Below are 17,680 nucleotides of genomic sequence, written 5' to 3' on the forward strand. Positions count from 1 at the left end.
CTCTCTCTCTCTCTCTCTCTCTCTCTCTCTCTCTCTCTCTCTCTCTCTCTCTCTCTCTCTCTCTCTCTCTCTCTCTCTCTCTCTCTCTCTCTCTCTCTCTCTCTCTCTCTCTCTCTCTCTCTCTCTCTCTCTCTCTCTCTCTCTCTCTCTCTCTCTCTCTCTCTCTCTCTCTGTGTGTGTGTGTGTGTGTCTGTGTGTCAGGTTAGTTTATACTAGGCGCTGGTCTCTTTGAAGTCTCTTTTAAACAGCCTGGTTCCCTCCGACACTGAGCAGACGCACCGCTCTCCATCCGTCCATTTCTCTCTCCTCTCCGCTTATCCATTAACATATCACGTTCCCTCCATCTTTCTTTTACATCTATATCCTGGGCATCTCTCTTTCACCCTCACCCCCCGTCCAAAACACACACACACACACACACACACACACACACAAAACCCACCCATCCCCCATTTGACTCTTGTGTGACGTCCTCTCCTTTCAAGAGTGGTTGCCATCACTACTTCCCTAGCAGAGCACAATTTACCCCTTCACATCTCTCTCTCTCACTCTCTCCCTCTCTTCTCATCCCCTCCTCTCCACAGGCTTAATCCTCCTTTAACCAGCGTTTCTCACGACCACTTGGAAATGTCTGAGCTGCAGCGAAAGGCACCAGAGAGCCTCACTTGCTTCCCACTTTACGACTCCGAGCTGGGAGCCTCCCTCCCAGGAATTTATGTTTAAAGGAAATTGGAGTGGATTTGTTGTTTTTTTTCTTAACCCCTTGCTCCATAATAAACATGTGTGTGTGTGTTTAACACTGCGAGCCATGTTCAGATGGAAAGGTTTCCAATCTAACGTGCTTATAAAGTGTATAACAGCTTCTAAACTGTCAGAATTTCGGTGGAAATTTGAAGCCGCAGATGAAAGAAAAATGCCTCTGGATTTATGTGGGAAACAGCAAAGTGAGTCTTTCCTCAGCGTATCGAAGCCTTTCAAACCTTCTGTTCAATATTGGCTCACAAAACTCCTCTGGCGAGCTGCGTAGCCTCTGTGTGTGTTTTTTTGTGTGTGTATATGCACTAACTAGTTACAGCTCAAAGTCGATTTAGTTTAGCCATCGTGAGGCAGTTAGTGCGTCCTACTGACTGGAAAAGCCCGAATACGATGTCACAGCTTGGAGAAATAGGAAAAAAAGTGTTTTGCTTATTGCTTTGCACCGTGTTTGATTGATCTGGAGCCAGAGAGGGGGAGGGGCCAGCTGGTCAGGGCGTGATTAACCTAAAACAAACCACACCTTTGATCAGCTGATGACTAGCACAACAAAACATTGTCAGATGAACACGTTGAAGGTTACCATGTGGTCTCAATGTGAAGTCATTGTTGGAACCGTTTTAAACTAGCATCAAATTATGACTCTGACAGTACAATGCATTTGTTCAGCATAGAAACACAGTAAATGTCTTGCTGTCTAGATTTTGTGGCTGGCAGCCCAGAGACATCTCTGACCAATGAGCAGAGAGCTTTCTGTCACGGCTTGTACACGATCTTAGTTGTGTGTTCCAAGTCTACAGTTGTCGTACACCTTTTATTTGCTGGATTAAAATAGCCAAAAATTCTTTAAAACGTTCTATAATCGTAGCTTTTAAGCCAAGAAATACACGTTTAACATAGAGGGGAATGGTGACTTTCCAACTGGTCTTAATGTTGTTCAATTGGAGCAGAACGAGGCTCAGGCTAATATTAGGGAGGTGAAACAGAACATGGTGGCCTGGAGCTTCGTCTCCATTGTTCTCTGTGGAGCGGATAAGGTACACAGCCTCTTATCCCAGCATGAAGACGGGGGTCACTTCATTTCCAGGTCACAACCTTGACTGTGAAACAGAGCATTGGGGAGAGAGGAGAGGGGTGCAAAGAGGGAGAACAAGAAGGAGAGAGGGAGTGTGTGTGAGAGAGAGAGAGGGGGAGAGAGAGAGAGTGAAGCAGAGGTAGGTAACAGCCCATGGCAGCGGAAGAGTCGCAGCTCAAATTGATTACCGATCTAAAGCCTGGAACGGCCACGAAGCAGAATTAAACACTTCAATCGACAATCATTCTGGCATTTTCGACCCGAATCGATACACGCTGCTGCCACAGGGGGCGTTCCCACAGTGGGAAAACACACGCGGGGAAACACACACACACACACACACATTCCCACCGCATACATTTTTGACATGAGGACACACAGACCGCAGCGTCGCAGCCCGAGTGACGCCAGTGTAATTGCTCTTTTGACGACATTAGATGAGACATTTCATATTTGTATCTAAAGTTGTGTTTATTTCTCAATCTCACACACTCTCTCTCTCTCTCACCTCACACTGGTCAGAGCCGTGATCTTGACAGTTATAAGAAAAACCATGGTAATTAACACGTTTCAGACTCGTAAGAGTGAAAACGTCGCAAAGTGGTGGCAGGTTCCTGTCCAAACGTTTACACTCACACCACATCACAAACACATGCCGCCTCTCGCTTCACTGCATTAATGTGGGTAAATCCATCTGCTTCATTGATTAAAAAGCAAAAGTCTGAGTCGCTTACATGCTTGGGTAAATCAACGCTCGCTTGCATCATCGTGCTCCGTCACGGAGAACGCCTACATTAATTCACGGCCATTTCAGTGCAATTAGGCGACGTGTTTACATGAGGTCTGCATCCAAAGTTTGAACCTGCATGTAGATGTGCTGGCAGTGCGTCAGCGGCTCACTGCTCTGCTATTACTCACACCGCTGTGCCAACCGGGCGCAATTTACGAGGCTCTGGCACCTCGGCGGGGGTTTTTACTGCCTTCCAACCACTTTACTCTGATCAAAGCCAACGTGTCAAAGGCCTAATGTTTAAAGTTTAGTCACAGTTTATTCCCAAAGGTTGTTACGGTAACAGCAGATAAGATTGGATAACCTTTGTGATTAATATTTGCACGTTTTCACCCGAAAGCACAAAAGGGGTTTTATAAGGTTTTTACTGATTTCCATTTATTATTTAAAAAGGCGCCTGGCTGACTGATGCGGCGCGGACAAATGAGGTAAATTGCCGTGCGTCTTTTGGTCATACGCTGAAGAGAGACAAAATGTGCGATATTGAAATATAAATGTAAGATCTTGCATAGATGTCTGACACGGTGTGAAGGATAAAGTGAATCTGACGGCTCCTCACATTGGAGACGGGCCAACGCCGCAGTGATACACTTAGAATTCATTATTACAGTGGGGAGAATGCAGAATAATAAACCTTTACATATCAAAGCCCCAACAGATTACAGGAGAGTCATTGACAAAAACACCCGGCTCTGGTTTCATTTGAATGCAGACATTGTACAACTCGACAAACACCGAGCGCTGTGATCAACGCTAGGGAACGCATTGTTAGCCTGGGCGGGTGCCTCTGGAAATCAAACCCTGGCAGCGTTATGTTACCGCTCTGCCAGCGTCTCATGCCACCGAGCTCCTTTAAGAACGTGGCTTCATATGTCAAAAGTGCCGCCCGCTCACAGAGACCTTCTAATCAGGATCCGGGGCTGCGTCGGTGCTCGCTTTGTGTCGCGTAAGCAAAAGGAAGAGGTTACGTTTTAAAGACAGAGCATGTATTGACACAGTGCTAATCTACGCCCGTGTGATCCAGACAGACGTGCTTACGCAGGCTTTGAGGTTTCACCAGGTGTTCACACAGGCAGCTTCATTGAACAGAGAGACCTGAGCTCATCCTCTAACTGGTTCAAACCAAAACGGCAGAAAAGCAAACGATGAGAAATCCCACCCGAGCTCCAGAGGTCACGTTTGCGCAGAAAAAGTCGAAATTTAAATCACAACATTCATTCCTGTATTCATACCTGTGTTATTGGCTCAAGGGGTCTCTGGTCAGATGTGCGAGATGCTCCACCAGCAGAGGGGGCGGAGCTTCAGAGATCCCACTTCCTCCTTCACTCGTCACTCAAACATGCTCCTTGAAAGAGACGAGAGGAACACAGATTCAGAGAAGCACAACATGCCGTGAAAGGAGTCTGAGCCCAGTGAGCGTTGGGAGGGACTGGAGCCGCAGAGCGACCACAGGAAAACCAGAGAGACACACTGTCACTCTGCAGCATGAGAAACACACACCTTACACAACACTTCTCTATCTCACACTGGCACAGTCAGCGTCACGGTGTGGTCGGGCGTGTTTCCATTTGCGCAAACGCATCATTGTATGAGTGGAAAATGCCTCGGCGTTCCAGGACGAGCAGGCTTTAAGAATTTAAGCGCTGTCGATCATTTGCAAACCGTCACCCCCTCGCTCTTGGCCTTGCTGTAATGCGCTATAAACCGTTCAGCCTTCCTTGTTCCACACCTACACAGAAGTCGACCGTGACCAAAGCCTCTGAGCCGGGCTTGGAACGGAGTGAAGGAGGAGGCTGGAGCCTGAGAGAGGAAGTGGTGGAGGGATGTGTGACTTAAACATTCTCTGAACGCTCATTTCAATGGATTAATCTGCTATTTTTGATAAATCCACAGAGAATGAAGATGAGTGTCTATATGGCTCTGTGTGTGTGTGTGTGTGTGTGTGTGTGTGTGTGTGTGTGTGTGTGTGTGTGTGTGTGTGTGTGTGTGTGTGTGTCTGTGTATGTGTATGTGTGTGTGCTCATATCAATCTGGTCCTTGGCCTACTTTGTAGCCAAGTCACCATCCTGCTCCTCTGGGACGTCATGCTGCCGGCCTGCATGTGGCGTCTTTCACTCTGTAAGACATGATGTCTCACAAAATAGCCTTTGCATACATCTCCCCCTGTCAGCTCACACACACACCCCCCCTGTGTGAGTGTGTGTGAGCCGACTCCACTGCAGTGCAGGCACACTTCAGTATCTGAAGGGTCCTGGGCACCACATACAGTATGTTTGTCTGTCTCCTTCAGGGTGAGTCATCGTTCCTCATCTCCTCCCTCCCATTCTCTCTCTCATACACATGCACCCTGCACAGGCCCAGTCTGGCTTTCTCTTGTCTGTCGTTCTCTCTCGCTCTCCCTCCCTCCCTCTTCACTCTCTCTTCACACACTCCTCCAAGTCTGAGTGGGAAGTAATCCATCTGCAAAGTTGAAGCAGGACAAGCAAGAGCTCCTATAAATACTCTTCTGATTCTATTCCATTGAAATGACTAATTCTGAATGCTACTACAAGGCAGCCAGTTCAACCAGGAAGAGGGAGACGCAGAGCATCTCATTAATACGGCTATTAATTATTCTTTTATTAAATGTAAATCCCAAACCGCCCTGTGACCCTAAAGACCAATGAATCACACACAGGCACAGCTACACACACTTAACCGTAGTACATGAAGCTCTGCTGCGGCTCTGTGGTTCATGGCAGAGCGGTCTGGATGTGTAATGCAGAGCATGTGAGAAACTCTCTCCCTCCCTTAATCTGCATTCGGACCTGTCCAAACAAAAAGTAAGCTGTGCCAGTGGGACATGCCATTATCTAGGTCAGCACAGACACACACAGGCATCCAGAGAGCAGAGACACTATCTGCTCTGTGTGTGTGTGAGTCAGTGTGTGTGTGTGTGGGGGCTGAGAACATCAGTTTGGAAGTGAGGGAGGCACAGTAACATGCATCTACTGCGTACAATGACTTGCCTCCAGCTGTCCTATGACACGATTTAATCACACACACACACACACACACACACACACACACACACACACACACACACACACACACACACACACACACACACACACACACACACACACACACACACACACACACACACACACACACACACACACACACACACACACACACACTTGCCCTATTCCCTTTCTTCTTCTTCTGGTTTTCTCAGCCTCACTCCTCTTCATCCCAGTGAGGCTGAGAAACCAGAGAGAATGCAGTGCGGTGGCCAAACAGGCAGGGCCGTCCCATTACCCATCATCTCACCCTGCGCTCTCCTCCCTGACAGCCTGGGTCCCTACACTCCCTCTTTAGAATCGCCCCAGTTTGTCACTTCTCCCACGCGGGCCTCTTTTCCATTCAGCGTGCATCAACACAACTCCTGTCATAAATCCAACAGCCGCTGAGCGAGAGGCAGACCAACGCATCGAGCCGAGCCGCTCATTGAGGGAGGAATGTGTTTGAGGGTTCTGAGCATTGAAGCAAGACCGGAGCCAAAACGCAGAGGAACCCCCGAGTCAAGCTTCGCTGTGGACAATTTAGAGAAACAGCTTGGGCGGAGCAGAATATAACCGACAGCCCAAATGGTCCTTTAACTCCCCAAAGCGCGGCGTGAACACGCGGTGAGCAAGCAGCCGTGGCCGAGCGTTAAAACTAACCGAGCTGCTTTCTCTCTACGGAGGGAGGAAAACCTGGGAGAACGCAGAGACGACGCTCTCTTTTCAGTGTGACAGCTTGCTCGGAGCATGACGCGTGTGTGTGTGCGCGCGCTCGGTTCCCAGCCAGGCTGTCTGTGTGTTATGTGTCTCTTTGCGGCGTATGTCGTAACAGAGGGAGTCCAAAGATGACATCTCTGGTTTTAGCAATAACAAACACTGCCGTGCCAACCCCCTTCGCTCGCTGCACCTCAGGGCCTCAAGTTCAAACTGTGTGCTCTGTCCCGTCTGTGGGAAAGGTACACACTCCAACATGCTAAATAGGGATTAGAGGAAGCAACAAGAGATGACAACAACAGTATCACAGGCTACTGTAGCTGTAGCTCAACATTTCTGACAGCTTTCCAGGGGAAGCCCAGGGAGGGAAAACAGGAATACCAGGAATAGAGCAAAGAGCAAAGGAGGTAAGAGGCAGCTGGTCCAACCTTTGTGGACACGTAGCCGTGTACAGTTTTCCCGCTTGGAACGGGGAAGGCTTTTTTACATTTTCCCCTTTCTTCCATTTTCTGAGGATCTCTGCTGGGAGCGGGGGAACTGTCAGTGCCTAGATATACTGTGTACTGGCAGAGACAGAGAGAGAGAGAGAGAGAGAGCGAGAGAGGTAGGCTGAGAGGAGAAGGAGAGCGGGACAAAGGAGGGAGATGGAAAGGGGGAGATGAAGGGAGCGAGTAAGGGAGACGCAGACACAGAGAAAGATCTGCTTCCTGTTTACAGGGATTGGGGAGCAGAGGAAACACAGCAGCAGACCTCCAGAACTATAACCGGCATGACAGCAATGACAATACACACACACACACACACACACACAGACACACATAGATACACACAATACCTCCCCCCTCCTCATCCTGAGTGCTCACACGGGGTCACACAGCTATGGGCCATATTTCACCCATCTTCCTCTCGCTCCTGCTCCGTCCGTGGTGCATATTTTCCCGCTGGCTCCCGCTGTGGCCATCAGCCCGGGGTTAACAGGATGAGGCTGGAGTGTGTGTACACGCTCCCAGCTGTGCGCCCTCAAACACACTGCCAACGCCGGCACAGACTGCAGAGCAACACGCAGTCTCTGCCTCGTGCGTCGCCGCAAACCAAGGATTAGTTAGCACCCTGAGGCCGTATGTTCCCCTACAGGTGGAGCCGGTTTGGAAATCATTATATATACGTACATGTTGGACATGCCGACTAAACCTTAATGGGCACTGAAGCCAATATGAGTGCTACACTTCATTAAAAGCCAAATAAATGGATATAAAATAGCAGATTTTAATAGGACTGTAAAATCCATTTCAAAAGGACATTAAATGAAGGAAGAAATGGAAACTACATTAAGGTTAAAAGGGAGTCAAATCTAAAACTTTGGCTCGTAAAAAGGTCATTCTATCAGGAGTCACTCCCTGGGGATAAACCGCCTCTACTCCTCTGTGGACGCTCCAGGACGGTTTCACTGATAAACAGCCGGTGGGACAGGAAGACGAGGAACTTTTCTTGTTTTCCCAGTATTGGACAACAAATTTGCAGGAATTTCAAGAACACGTGGCAACTCAGAACTAACTAAGTCTGTCACAGCACAACGTCTGAGGCCACAGCCAGAGAGCTTTAATGAGTGCTGGCGACTGGAGATTGGGCGTAATTCTTCTTCTTCTTCCTTTGTTGAGTTGCTTTGCCCCTGTAGACTTTGCAATCACAGTCTACTTTTATTTATTCTCGTGTATGGAATTGAATATAAAACGTCGCCGTCGCTAATTACAGCTGCTGTAAATTGCTGCGGTTACATTATGTAGCTCTGCATAATCTGCTGCACACACAGCAATCACACACACATCCTCAGGCCAGCAAAACACGACAACACACCCACAGACTAGACAGGTAGAACAGCTCTCAAGCTATATTGTTTCCACTACCTTGTATTGTCTTAGTGTTGTTTATAAAATGTCTCAAGCAGTATAGTGGAACTCTACTTAACATTTACTTTAACCATATTCTTCTCAAACATAGACCAAATTGGGCTGATGGCTGTTGTCCGATTGATTATTTTTCACAGCGCAGAAGCAAAGAGAAACGTATAAATGTTTAAAAAATATTGAATGTTCCTGTGAAATATGGAAGTGCTACAAAGGCCACAAGACACCAAAACTGCAAGAATGTGCTGTGAAAGCTGATCCGCTCATACGCTGACAGTGTGTACAGCATGCACAACACTGGCAGGTTGCTGTGTGTGTGTGTGTTGAGTTTCTAGAAGGCTGAACCTGTGCTGCCAAAATCCTTTTTACACTCCTTTATACACCACAACCACCATGTGCCCAGAATTAGAGTGACATCGTGTTTTATTGTAACAAAATCCCAACACCAGGCCAGCAGAGAATGCAGTCTCTCTACCTGTGTGTGTGTGTGTGTCATCCTATCGATTGTGTCTCTAATAAAAAGTCCATACTCTATCACAACAGTAAGAATGATGCCAATATGGCTAATTATCTACACGACAACATGACCTCTGCGAGGTGCCACTGGCAGCAAGCAGCATCATCTCTCACACACACACACACACACACACACACACACACACACACACACACACACACACACACACACACACACACACACACACACACACACACACACACACACACACACACACACACACACACACACACACACACACACACACACACACACACACACACACACACACACACACACACAGCTTGACATCTCTGTGAACCCGACAGGACCAGGGTTCACAGCATGCCGGGCCGGACTAGGACATAATAATCTAATATAAACATGGGACTCGGGGACGTTGGCTCTGTGTCGTCCTCCCTACGAGCCGCTTTCATGAAGGTATACACACCAGCTATACATTCATCCAGAGAGAGAGAGAGTATTTTGGTTCTGGCCCAATAACTACAAGGTTAGTTCTCATATCCATCTAAGACAGAAACAGGACAGCAGCCAAAGCTTGTGTGTGTTGCAGCTCCTGTGAAGCTGCACGACGATGCTGCTTCACTGTGTAGCGTCGTTCCAGGAGCCGGCCCGTCCTCCTACAGAGCGCACAGAGGCGATGGCTGCTGCTCTCCTCCAGCATGCACCCTGCAACAACGCTGACCCACATCTCTGTCATTGGCAGATTACACTCCTGCACACACAATGTATACACACACACACACTCACACACACACAAACACTTGATACATGAGAGCAGCGGATCTGACATTTGCGGTTCACAGAAAAGCAATTTCTGATGGCTTAGCCCTCCCACACATGCACACACGCGCACATGCACACACACACACAGACAGACACACAAAAGACACACACAAAGTGCCCATTGTTCTGCAGTCCATCAGCCAGGAGTAACTGTTGATACGGCTATCAGTGTGACCGGGCTAGAACAACTCCACCGAGAGTCCTCAGACACACAGGCACACACAGCAGCCACCAATAGCAGATAAGAGCAAGAGAGGGATGGGACTGTGTGTGTGTGTGTGTGTGTGTGTGTGTGTGTGTGTGTGTGTGTGTGTGTGTGTGTGTGTGTGTGTGTGTGTGTGTGTGTGTGTGTGTGTGTGTGTGTGTGTGTGTGTGTGTGTGTGTGTGTGTGTGTGTCGGTCAGGGTGAACCTGGGGCAGATTGCTCACTCTGTCACACAACAGACAGAGTACAGAGCTGCCACAGCAGGGGTCTGTCCTCTCTACTCCCTCCTCTCTCTAGTTCTCCGATTCTCCATCTCTAGCCATTACTTACAGACTCTCTCAAACACACACACACAGCTAAATTTAAACTTACACAAGCCGATCAGCTAACAAATTTTGCCTGCGGTCACGATGGCAACACATTAATGATCTAAATCACCTTGAAAGTGCAGTTACACCTCCAACGTGTTTTCCACATTTGCACTCGTGCGTCGGTCTCACCGGTGTGTTTACACTCGCAGGTGCAGCCGCACAGATCCACACACAGCGAGCTTATGGCACAAAGGCGTTTTGGAAAGCTGCCGTCCAGTGAGATCAGAAATTTTGGCATCAGATTTTAACGGTCGGCCTGTTGTTGTTGCTGCTTCTCTGGCGTTCCGATTCAGATTCCTCTCATTACGTGAAGTTTGACATCCGCGGTGACTTCAGTTCAGCCCTGGGTTAAACTGGTTTCCGCTCATTAATAAGGCGGGAAAACAAAAGCATTAAGTGAACCGTATCAAAGATGATCAACTGTGACGCCCGACTGACTGGAGGACTAATCTGAGTGGATTTTTAGGAAGGAAAAGCAGCTTTAGTCTTTGATGTGGAAATCTATTCAGATCAGAGCTCTTGTCTTGGCTGTCACAGCTGTAACAATGTGTGAAGGAAGCTCTCAATCGTGAAGTCCAGTTAGATCTCTGAACTTTCCCTTCAATCATCATCATCATCATTCTGTACAACGCGGTCATAATATTTTACCTTTTATAAGGAAGTAGTGGTAGAAGTCATCTAGGCTACCTTATCTGAGGGTTGAAATGTTTCTCCCTGTTTGTTAACCAAATGTTGTGTACATATACGTAGATCATCTTGTAAGCGTTTAACCACACCACCCCGAGCTGCACATGCTGGCAGCTTTGCCTGCACCGACTGAACTAGGGACCTGTGGAATTGTCATCTCGCCCTCCAGTTAAAGAATGGCACCGGCTCGCTTACCCAGAGTGCCTCCATGTGATAAGATTGAGCTCAGTCTGAGCCGCCGGCTGACGTCTCAGGTTTGGATTAGGGATCGGGGAATCGACCGCGACGGAATCTTCCGCAGCGACGCGACTTATCAGCTTCACGTATGATAATGCAGGGATCCACAACAAGGGTCCGGCTTTAAACCCAACGATTTTCAATGAGGCGTCTGTGTGAACAAAGCCCCCGTGAAGAAACTCTCACACAGGTACAAAATGTCTCTTTTCTGGGTGTAGGCTGAGAAAACTGAGTCATAAATCTCTGTAAATCCTCAGTGGATCTATATGCTTCTCTCGATTCAGCAGCTCTCGCGGGGTAATTGAATCATCATGCACACACACACGCACACCCTCACACCAGATATGCTTTTATATTCCAACACCGACTTTGATGCACATTGCAGGAACTACAATTGTGTTCCAAAATGAGGAGTGGGTATAAAAACAGCGCCGCTCAACCCTACGGCCAATTTTAGTCCTGGAGCTCCGTGCAGAGAGCGACGCCGCGTGATCGTCACACTGTCAACAAGCAAAACGGTGTGAAAAACTGTTTAAATGAAATTTAATGTAGGTCAGCATGAAGAGAGACGTGTGTGTGTAAATGAGTCTGTCACACAATCGTCTCTCCGTGAGTCAGCAGAATTTGGAAACATTTACTTCCTCCTATGTCGTTTGTGTAGGGGGGGGGATGGGCAAGGAGAAAGGCTGTCGCTATGGAAACTATGTCTTTTCCTGTGGGGGCCATATCTCAGTCTGAAACAGATGCTAGGAGCAACATACCGACACACAAATACCACACGTGCACAAAGAGGAGAATTGTTCCGGCAAAGCTGAACACGCAGTGGACTTTAACTGGACGAGGCCGAGCTGGAAAGGGAATCCCCGTGTTTTCACTCCATACATGTGGCACGCAAGCGTCAGGCATAGACAGAAAAAGCTGTGTTTAATGTGGTTGATCAGGCAATGGCGGCCCACAGCAAGATAACTCTGTAGTGTCCAGTCGGTTCACCTATCCTGCATTATAAGCACGCCACTCATCCATCGGGGGAGGTGATGTTGAAGGGGGGGGGGGGGTTAACCGTCCTCTCTGGGGTCACAAAGAGCTCACACAGGAAATAGAACTAAGATTTATACAACATTAACTCCATCACTTGGCTACTTTTAAACACAAACACTGCTACTTGTCATTTCCAATCAATGCGAGGGAACGTCAACAAACCCAAATACCCCCCGTGTTTCACTTCTTGAGGCAAAAGTGAGAGCAAGCTGCATAAGTGAATGGAATCAATAGGGGGCCGATGTTCACCGAATACACACGAGTCTGTGCTTGACCTGTGTATGAGGGGAGGAACACTACACTGAAAACCTGCAGATATTAAACCAAAATTACACCTACAAACATTAGCTTTTGTAGCATATGTTTTCAATAACATAAAAAGGCCCAAATCAAACTGTACAGTACAAACGGTGAACTCCACATGACTCCACATTCTGCAGCAGCTCTTATTTCTGTGGGATACCAGTGTGGTTCTCGCCCGTGTTTTGGCTCGGCCTTTTACTCCGTTTAATTTACTGCTGTTCAGCTAATCATGCCCACTCAACAGTGCAGCGTTGTGGATGAGGACTAAGAAAGCAATGTAGAGACTGAGCAGAAATAGATTAGTAATTCCTTCTCAGAAGAGAATCGATGGAGAGAAACACGGTAGACTGCAGCCAGGAGAGAAAATAAAGCTCAGCTGAATACTGGAATAAATCCCATTTCCTAATCATTAATCCTACAGAAGTACTGAGTGCACCCTGTTCAGACAGTGCGTGTGTGTGTAGCCAGCTCTGAATCACCCCTAGAAACCGTATGTGTTCCAGAACAGCTATTTATGAGGAGTCAAAGTGCAATGAACGAGGCAGGGACACGTTATGTCAGTGAATGACATAAGGCAGAGGTCACGGCAGTATTTGCGTCTCAATAACGCATGGATGACTGTGAGCATAAACACACACACACACCGAGATACAGAATACACACGCACACAACGGTGGTTTATGTGGTGGTGTTGGCCTTCGGTTGGTTCAGGCCTGAGAGTGAGCTGGCAAGACTCCCTGGTGGCACTGGCTGACCCACTTCTATGTAACTCTATCCCTAATGTGACCCATTAGAAAGCAAGAGGACACACACACACACACACATACACAAGAATGCTGGCACACACACGCACACACACGCACACTAAAACTGCCCGACATCAAACCCTGGCAGGCTGAGATGTAAAATAATCACACTAAAAAAAGCAATTCACTGCTGCAGGTTCCCTCCATGTTCTTCTCTTTCCTCTCACTGTCTGTCTCTCGAGCCATTTGTCTTGAGGTTCAAGCTTTCTAATCAAATAAGGCCACACACAATGGAAGCTACTGTATTGGTGTGTGCCGCGCGTGTGTGCCTGTTCTGACAGTAGAGAGGAGAGGAGGAGTAGACGCGTCGCTCTTCAGTCTCCTTGTGACAATATGCAGCATGTGTGGGCGGTTTGGACCGTCAGTTAATCTTTAACTATTCAATTATTTATCAAGTAAATACACAAAACATTTGCTGATTCCAGGTCAGATCAATGTAAATAGAATACTGGATTTGCGCGTTTGCTGACCAAACAAAGTAAGCGACTTCATATCATACTGGATAACTTGTGATCACAGGCACAGGCTTTTATTTTGTAATTTTATACCTTATAAAGCATCAGGTCACAGGTCTGGTTTTGATTTTAGAGACAAAATGCTCCAAAGCTCCTCAAATGTAGGAGAAACAAACCGAGTGCAACCAGTTCACTCCAGCTCCCCTTTATAGTTTACAGCAAAGAAATACAAACTAGCCACATGCTAGCCATGTTGTGCTGCTAATGACGAGTGTTAGTGGATGGCAGAGACCTGATGTCCGTCTATTTTTACAGGCAATGACAACATAACAAAGTAGTGTGAGGGACGTCGCAGAGGACAGGCAGGATGGTATTAAGCTCCTCTCGCATACTGTGCACTAGTCCTGTGTGTGTGTGTGTCTGTTTATGTGCATGCGTATGTGTGTATTTGTATGTGTGTCTGATCCAGCCATAATCTGGAAGGAGGAACAATGACATTCCTGTGCTCTGAGCTCCAGGTGGCTGTGGAAACCCAATCCTAAACCAAGCCTCGCTGGCACACAGAGTGCCGGGAACGCCGAATGCTGCTGCCTCCCTCCGGAGACGTGGGCCAGAAAAGAGCTATTGTTCCAGGCCAGCTCGGAGCAGTAACTGCACCAAAGCCACCCTCTAAGGCAGGGACACGGACGGGGACGGGGACGCACACATGCACGGTTTAATGCATCGGGACTGAAATGAAAGCGATTGCATTTTATTATGCTATATCAGTAAGATCAAAAGGAGAAAAACACAGCTTTTTCCATTTCCAAGTATGCATGCACCTGAATTGTGACCTCATCCTAACTAACATGAATAACAAATGACCCAAGAACTGCACAAATGTTCTCACTCTGCACAGCAGTCTGCACTCTTCAACTTTTCCCACAAATATGAAGGTGGAGGAACACATACACACAAGGAAGAACATCTGCTGGGGCCTGAACTGAGTCAACAGGGCAGGAAACACATCATGCCGACTACACGGCCTTGAAACGAGGAAAATGATTCATTTCCTGTCAATGCTGAAGTGAATAGTCATGCTTTAAAACTGAAGCGTTGAACTAACAACATGCCACAACGAGGGAAGGTCTTGAACATAACACACACGTACACACACACTTGAGGGCTGTGAACATCTGTGATTGCCACAGCTTTTTGTTTTTGATTGAAGAGAGCATTTGACATGACAATGAGCATGCAGTTATGAGATGTTTTGGAGATCATTTTCATACACAGAGAGGAGGTGAAAAGAAAGAGAAAGAGAGAAAGGAAAGAAATATTAATGAGACCATGGAAATGTGACGCACATGTGGATAAGATGCACAAGGAGACGAAGCGACAGTGACCTGTACAGTCGGGTTGTACACGGGGTGAAATAATACAACAAGGACAAAACAAAACAGAAAGGAAAAACAAAGTGAGAGACCACCCAAAGACCCCGACCCCTGACCCCAGCAGCCACACAACCCCACATTCACACACCCCCATCCTGGCCCAACTGCAATATAGAAACTATTTGGTGTCCAAGTATCCAGTCATTAGTCTGGCATAGCCTGTAGATCTGTGAAGTAAGATAGAAACGGTGATAGAACTGATTTGTGACTGAACTTATCAGTGTGTTCTCTCACTGAGTATTTGATTTTCTCGAGTTTAAAAAATAACATGGTGTCCTTCAGCCATTGTGACTACCATCCCAATACAAATCAAGTTCAGATGGTATGCCTTTGTGATTCCATACTGAGAAGGAAGAGTGAAAGAATGAAGGAGGGAACAGGTGGTTGCTGCTGACTGGAACAAGGGGAGATGCGTTTGCAAAAGTATTTCCTAAATTGGTACCAAATCTACTGTACCAAAGTATTGAGAATCACAGCGTTTTTGGTGAACTTTGAGATTTTGTTTGGGAGAGAGGAGCATATGAAGGCAGCTAGGGAAGAGGTCTGCCACGGTTGAGGTTACAAACAAACAAACAAGGTCAGGGCACAATGTCTTGCAATTTAGCTTTCGACCAGACAGGCATTTCTGTTCAAAACCTTCAGCACTGTGCTCCGTTTCTTTAGATCTATACCACAAGGAATAGATGGATACAGCAGATTCCCCCGAGCAATACAGAATATTCTCCTCCGGCACATGTATACACACACACACACACACACACACACACACACACACCAGTGGGATAAATAATACATCTTTCTCTCCCTTTGAGAAACACAGATTAATGTAATTGCTTTCCTTCTTCTTCTTCTTTTTTTTTTTTTAAAAATGGTGAATATTTTATTGGAGAAAGTATCTGGCAATACAATGATCATCCAGTTATGGGACAATCCCACCCCAACAGCCACAAAACCCCACATTCACACACCCCTATCTGGGCCCGCCTGCAATAAAGAAACACATAAAGCAGAGATCTATTATTTAGCGTCTAATTTAGTGTGTAATTGCTTTGCTGTCAATCCTACATCTTCATCTGCTCTCCACTGCCGACTCTGAAAGGATTGATAGCGAATCCATTTTCTTATCTCTGAAGATGATTAGGGCTTGTTAAATGCACACTCATCCATAGACGCGCACACACGCTCGTGGGCTGAGGTTCTCTCTCACACTCACCCAGGTCGAGTCCCATGTACTCCAACTAAACCCTATAAAATATAGAGGGTCTCTGAGTGATTGAATTACATGAAATGTGATTAACCTCTGTATGCCAATCACCCCCACCCCCCTACACACACACATACACACCACAAGCACGAAGTGGATTCAAGTTTCAGTTTCGGGTGTGAATTGCATCTTTGACTGAGTAACCAGAAGCTCTTCAAAATGTCTATCCACAGACACAGAAGACAGACAAGTCCTCACAGAGACACTGCCCCTCGTGTGCACTGTTGTGTTATCAGCCTGAGCACAGGTCAATCTAACTCATTTGAATGGACATTGAAGGGAAACTCACTGCAGTCATATGCGGCAAGAGATAACGGAGAGCAAACGGACAGCGCCGAGTCTAAAGTGACATGGCTGAGAAATGTTTATTATCCAGACATCCTCCACAACATATATAATTTAAATCCACCTCAGACTGCAACTGAAACACTGAACACATGGCACCTCATCAGTGTGTGTCTGTGCGTAAAGTAGCGTTTTGTTTGTTTAGCGGCGAGTCGCATCTCATCACATCTTAGTTCCTCGGCTGCTTCTGTCAACATGAAGCCGCCAGTCTGCCGCTACCACATAACGACCGAGCCTCCACTCCACCTCCGCCGACTTTAACCGTGTAAATGCGCCCCGGTGAGAACGTTCATCGCTGGCTTACCTGGAGTGAGCGGACACGTCGACCCTCCGCGGTGTCGCAGCAGACCGCAGGCTAGCTACGAGGCGCAAACTGCCCAGGAAAGAGTAGCGGCTAACGGCTTAGCTAGCTTAGCGGGCTAACGTGGAGCCCGTGTGGTCCTCTCTCTCTGCGCCGTCGACACACAGATTTGTTCCCCTCTGAACGAAGCCGGGCTGAGGGGGGAGGGCAGGGAAAGCGCCGACCGCTACCAAAACGCGTCAGGAGAGGGGGGCATCCATTTGGGAAAGAACGGCGGATATTAGCGTGGAGTTAAGTTTGCCAGCGGTGCCTCGCTGTGTGGGCTGTCCGGGGCGGACGTGCTGCCTCTCCGGGTCTCGCTGGGACTGAGAGACGCTCGGCTGCTGATGAGCGGAGCGGCAGAGGCAGCGGAGCGGAGCAGAGCAGAGCAGCATCACCGCTCATCCCTCCCTTCACCACCACAACCCGGAAGAAATAGTACAGCCGAGCCCATCCTCAGCTACGGAGGCAGTTTCATTTCATACACAAGTGTCAATGTCAGAGAAAGACACATGAAGGAGAAAGAGCCTTAGAAATAATGTGCAAGTTAGATGAAAAGACCCGATATGGACTCCAGGCAGCACAGGGAATAAAACATGTGTTTCATTCATTGA

The 17,680-nt window shown here is 47.5% G+C and overlaps 1 protein-coding gene across 2 annotated transcripts in view; it reads right to left on the bottom strand.

The window, feature by feature from the left end:
- Nucleotides 1–17,459, bottom strand: part of galnt1 (UDP-N-acetyl-alpha-D-galactosamine:polypeptide N-acetylgalactosaminyltransferase 1) — a 31,196-nt gene extending 13,737 nt beyond the window's left edge. Inside the window, exons 1-2 of one of the 2 annotated variants that reach the window (XM_076153748.1) lie at nucleotides 17,031–17,459; nucleotides 3,851–3,963 (exon numbers count right to left, since the gene is read on the bottom strand). The gene's annotated coding sequence lies outside the window, so the exon portion shown is untranslated. Of the gene's footprint in view, nucleotides 1–3,850; nucleotides 3,964–6,322; nucleotides 6,389–17,030 lie in introns of those variants that run through there. The other variant, XM_076153749.1, reaches the window with a different exon arrangement.
- Between the last annotated feature and the right edge of the window lie 221 nt (nucleotides 17,460–17,680).

The sequence above is a fragment of the Genypterus blacodes genome, unplaced genomic scaffold, assembly GCF_046128005.1.
Source record: "Genypterus blacodes isolate CSIRO-AG114 ecotype Tasmania unplaced genomic scaffold, CSIRO-AGI_Gbla_v1 ptg000059l_1, whole genome shotgun sequence".
NCBI classification, from domain to species: Eukaryota; Metazoa; Chordata; class Actinopteri; order Ophidiiformes; family Ophidiidae; genus Genypterus; species Genypterus blacodes.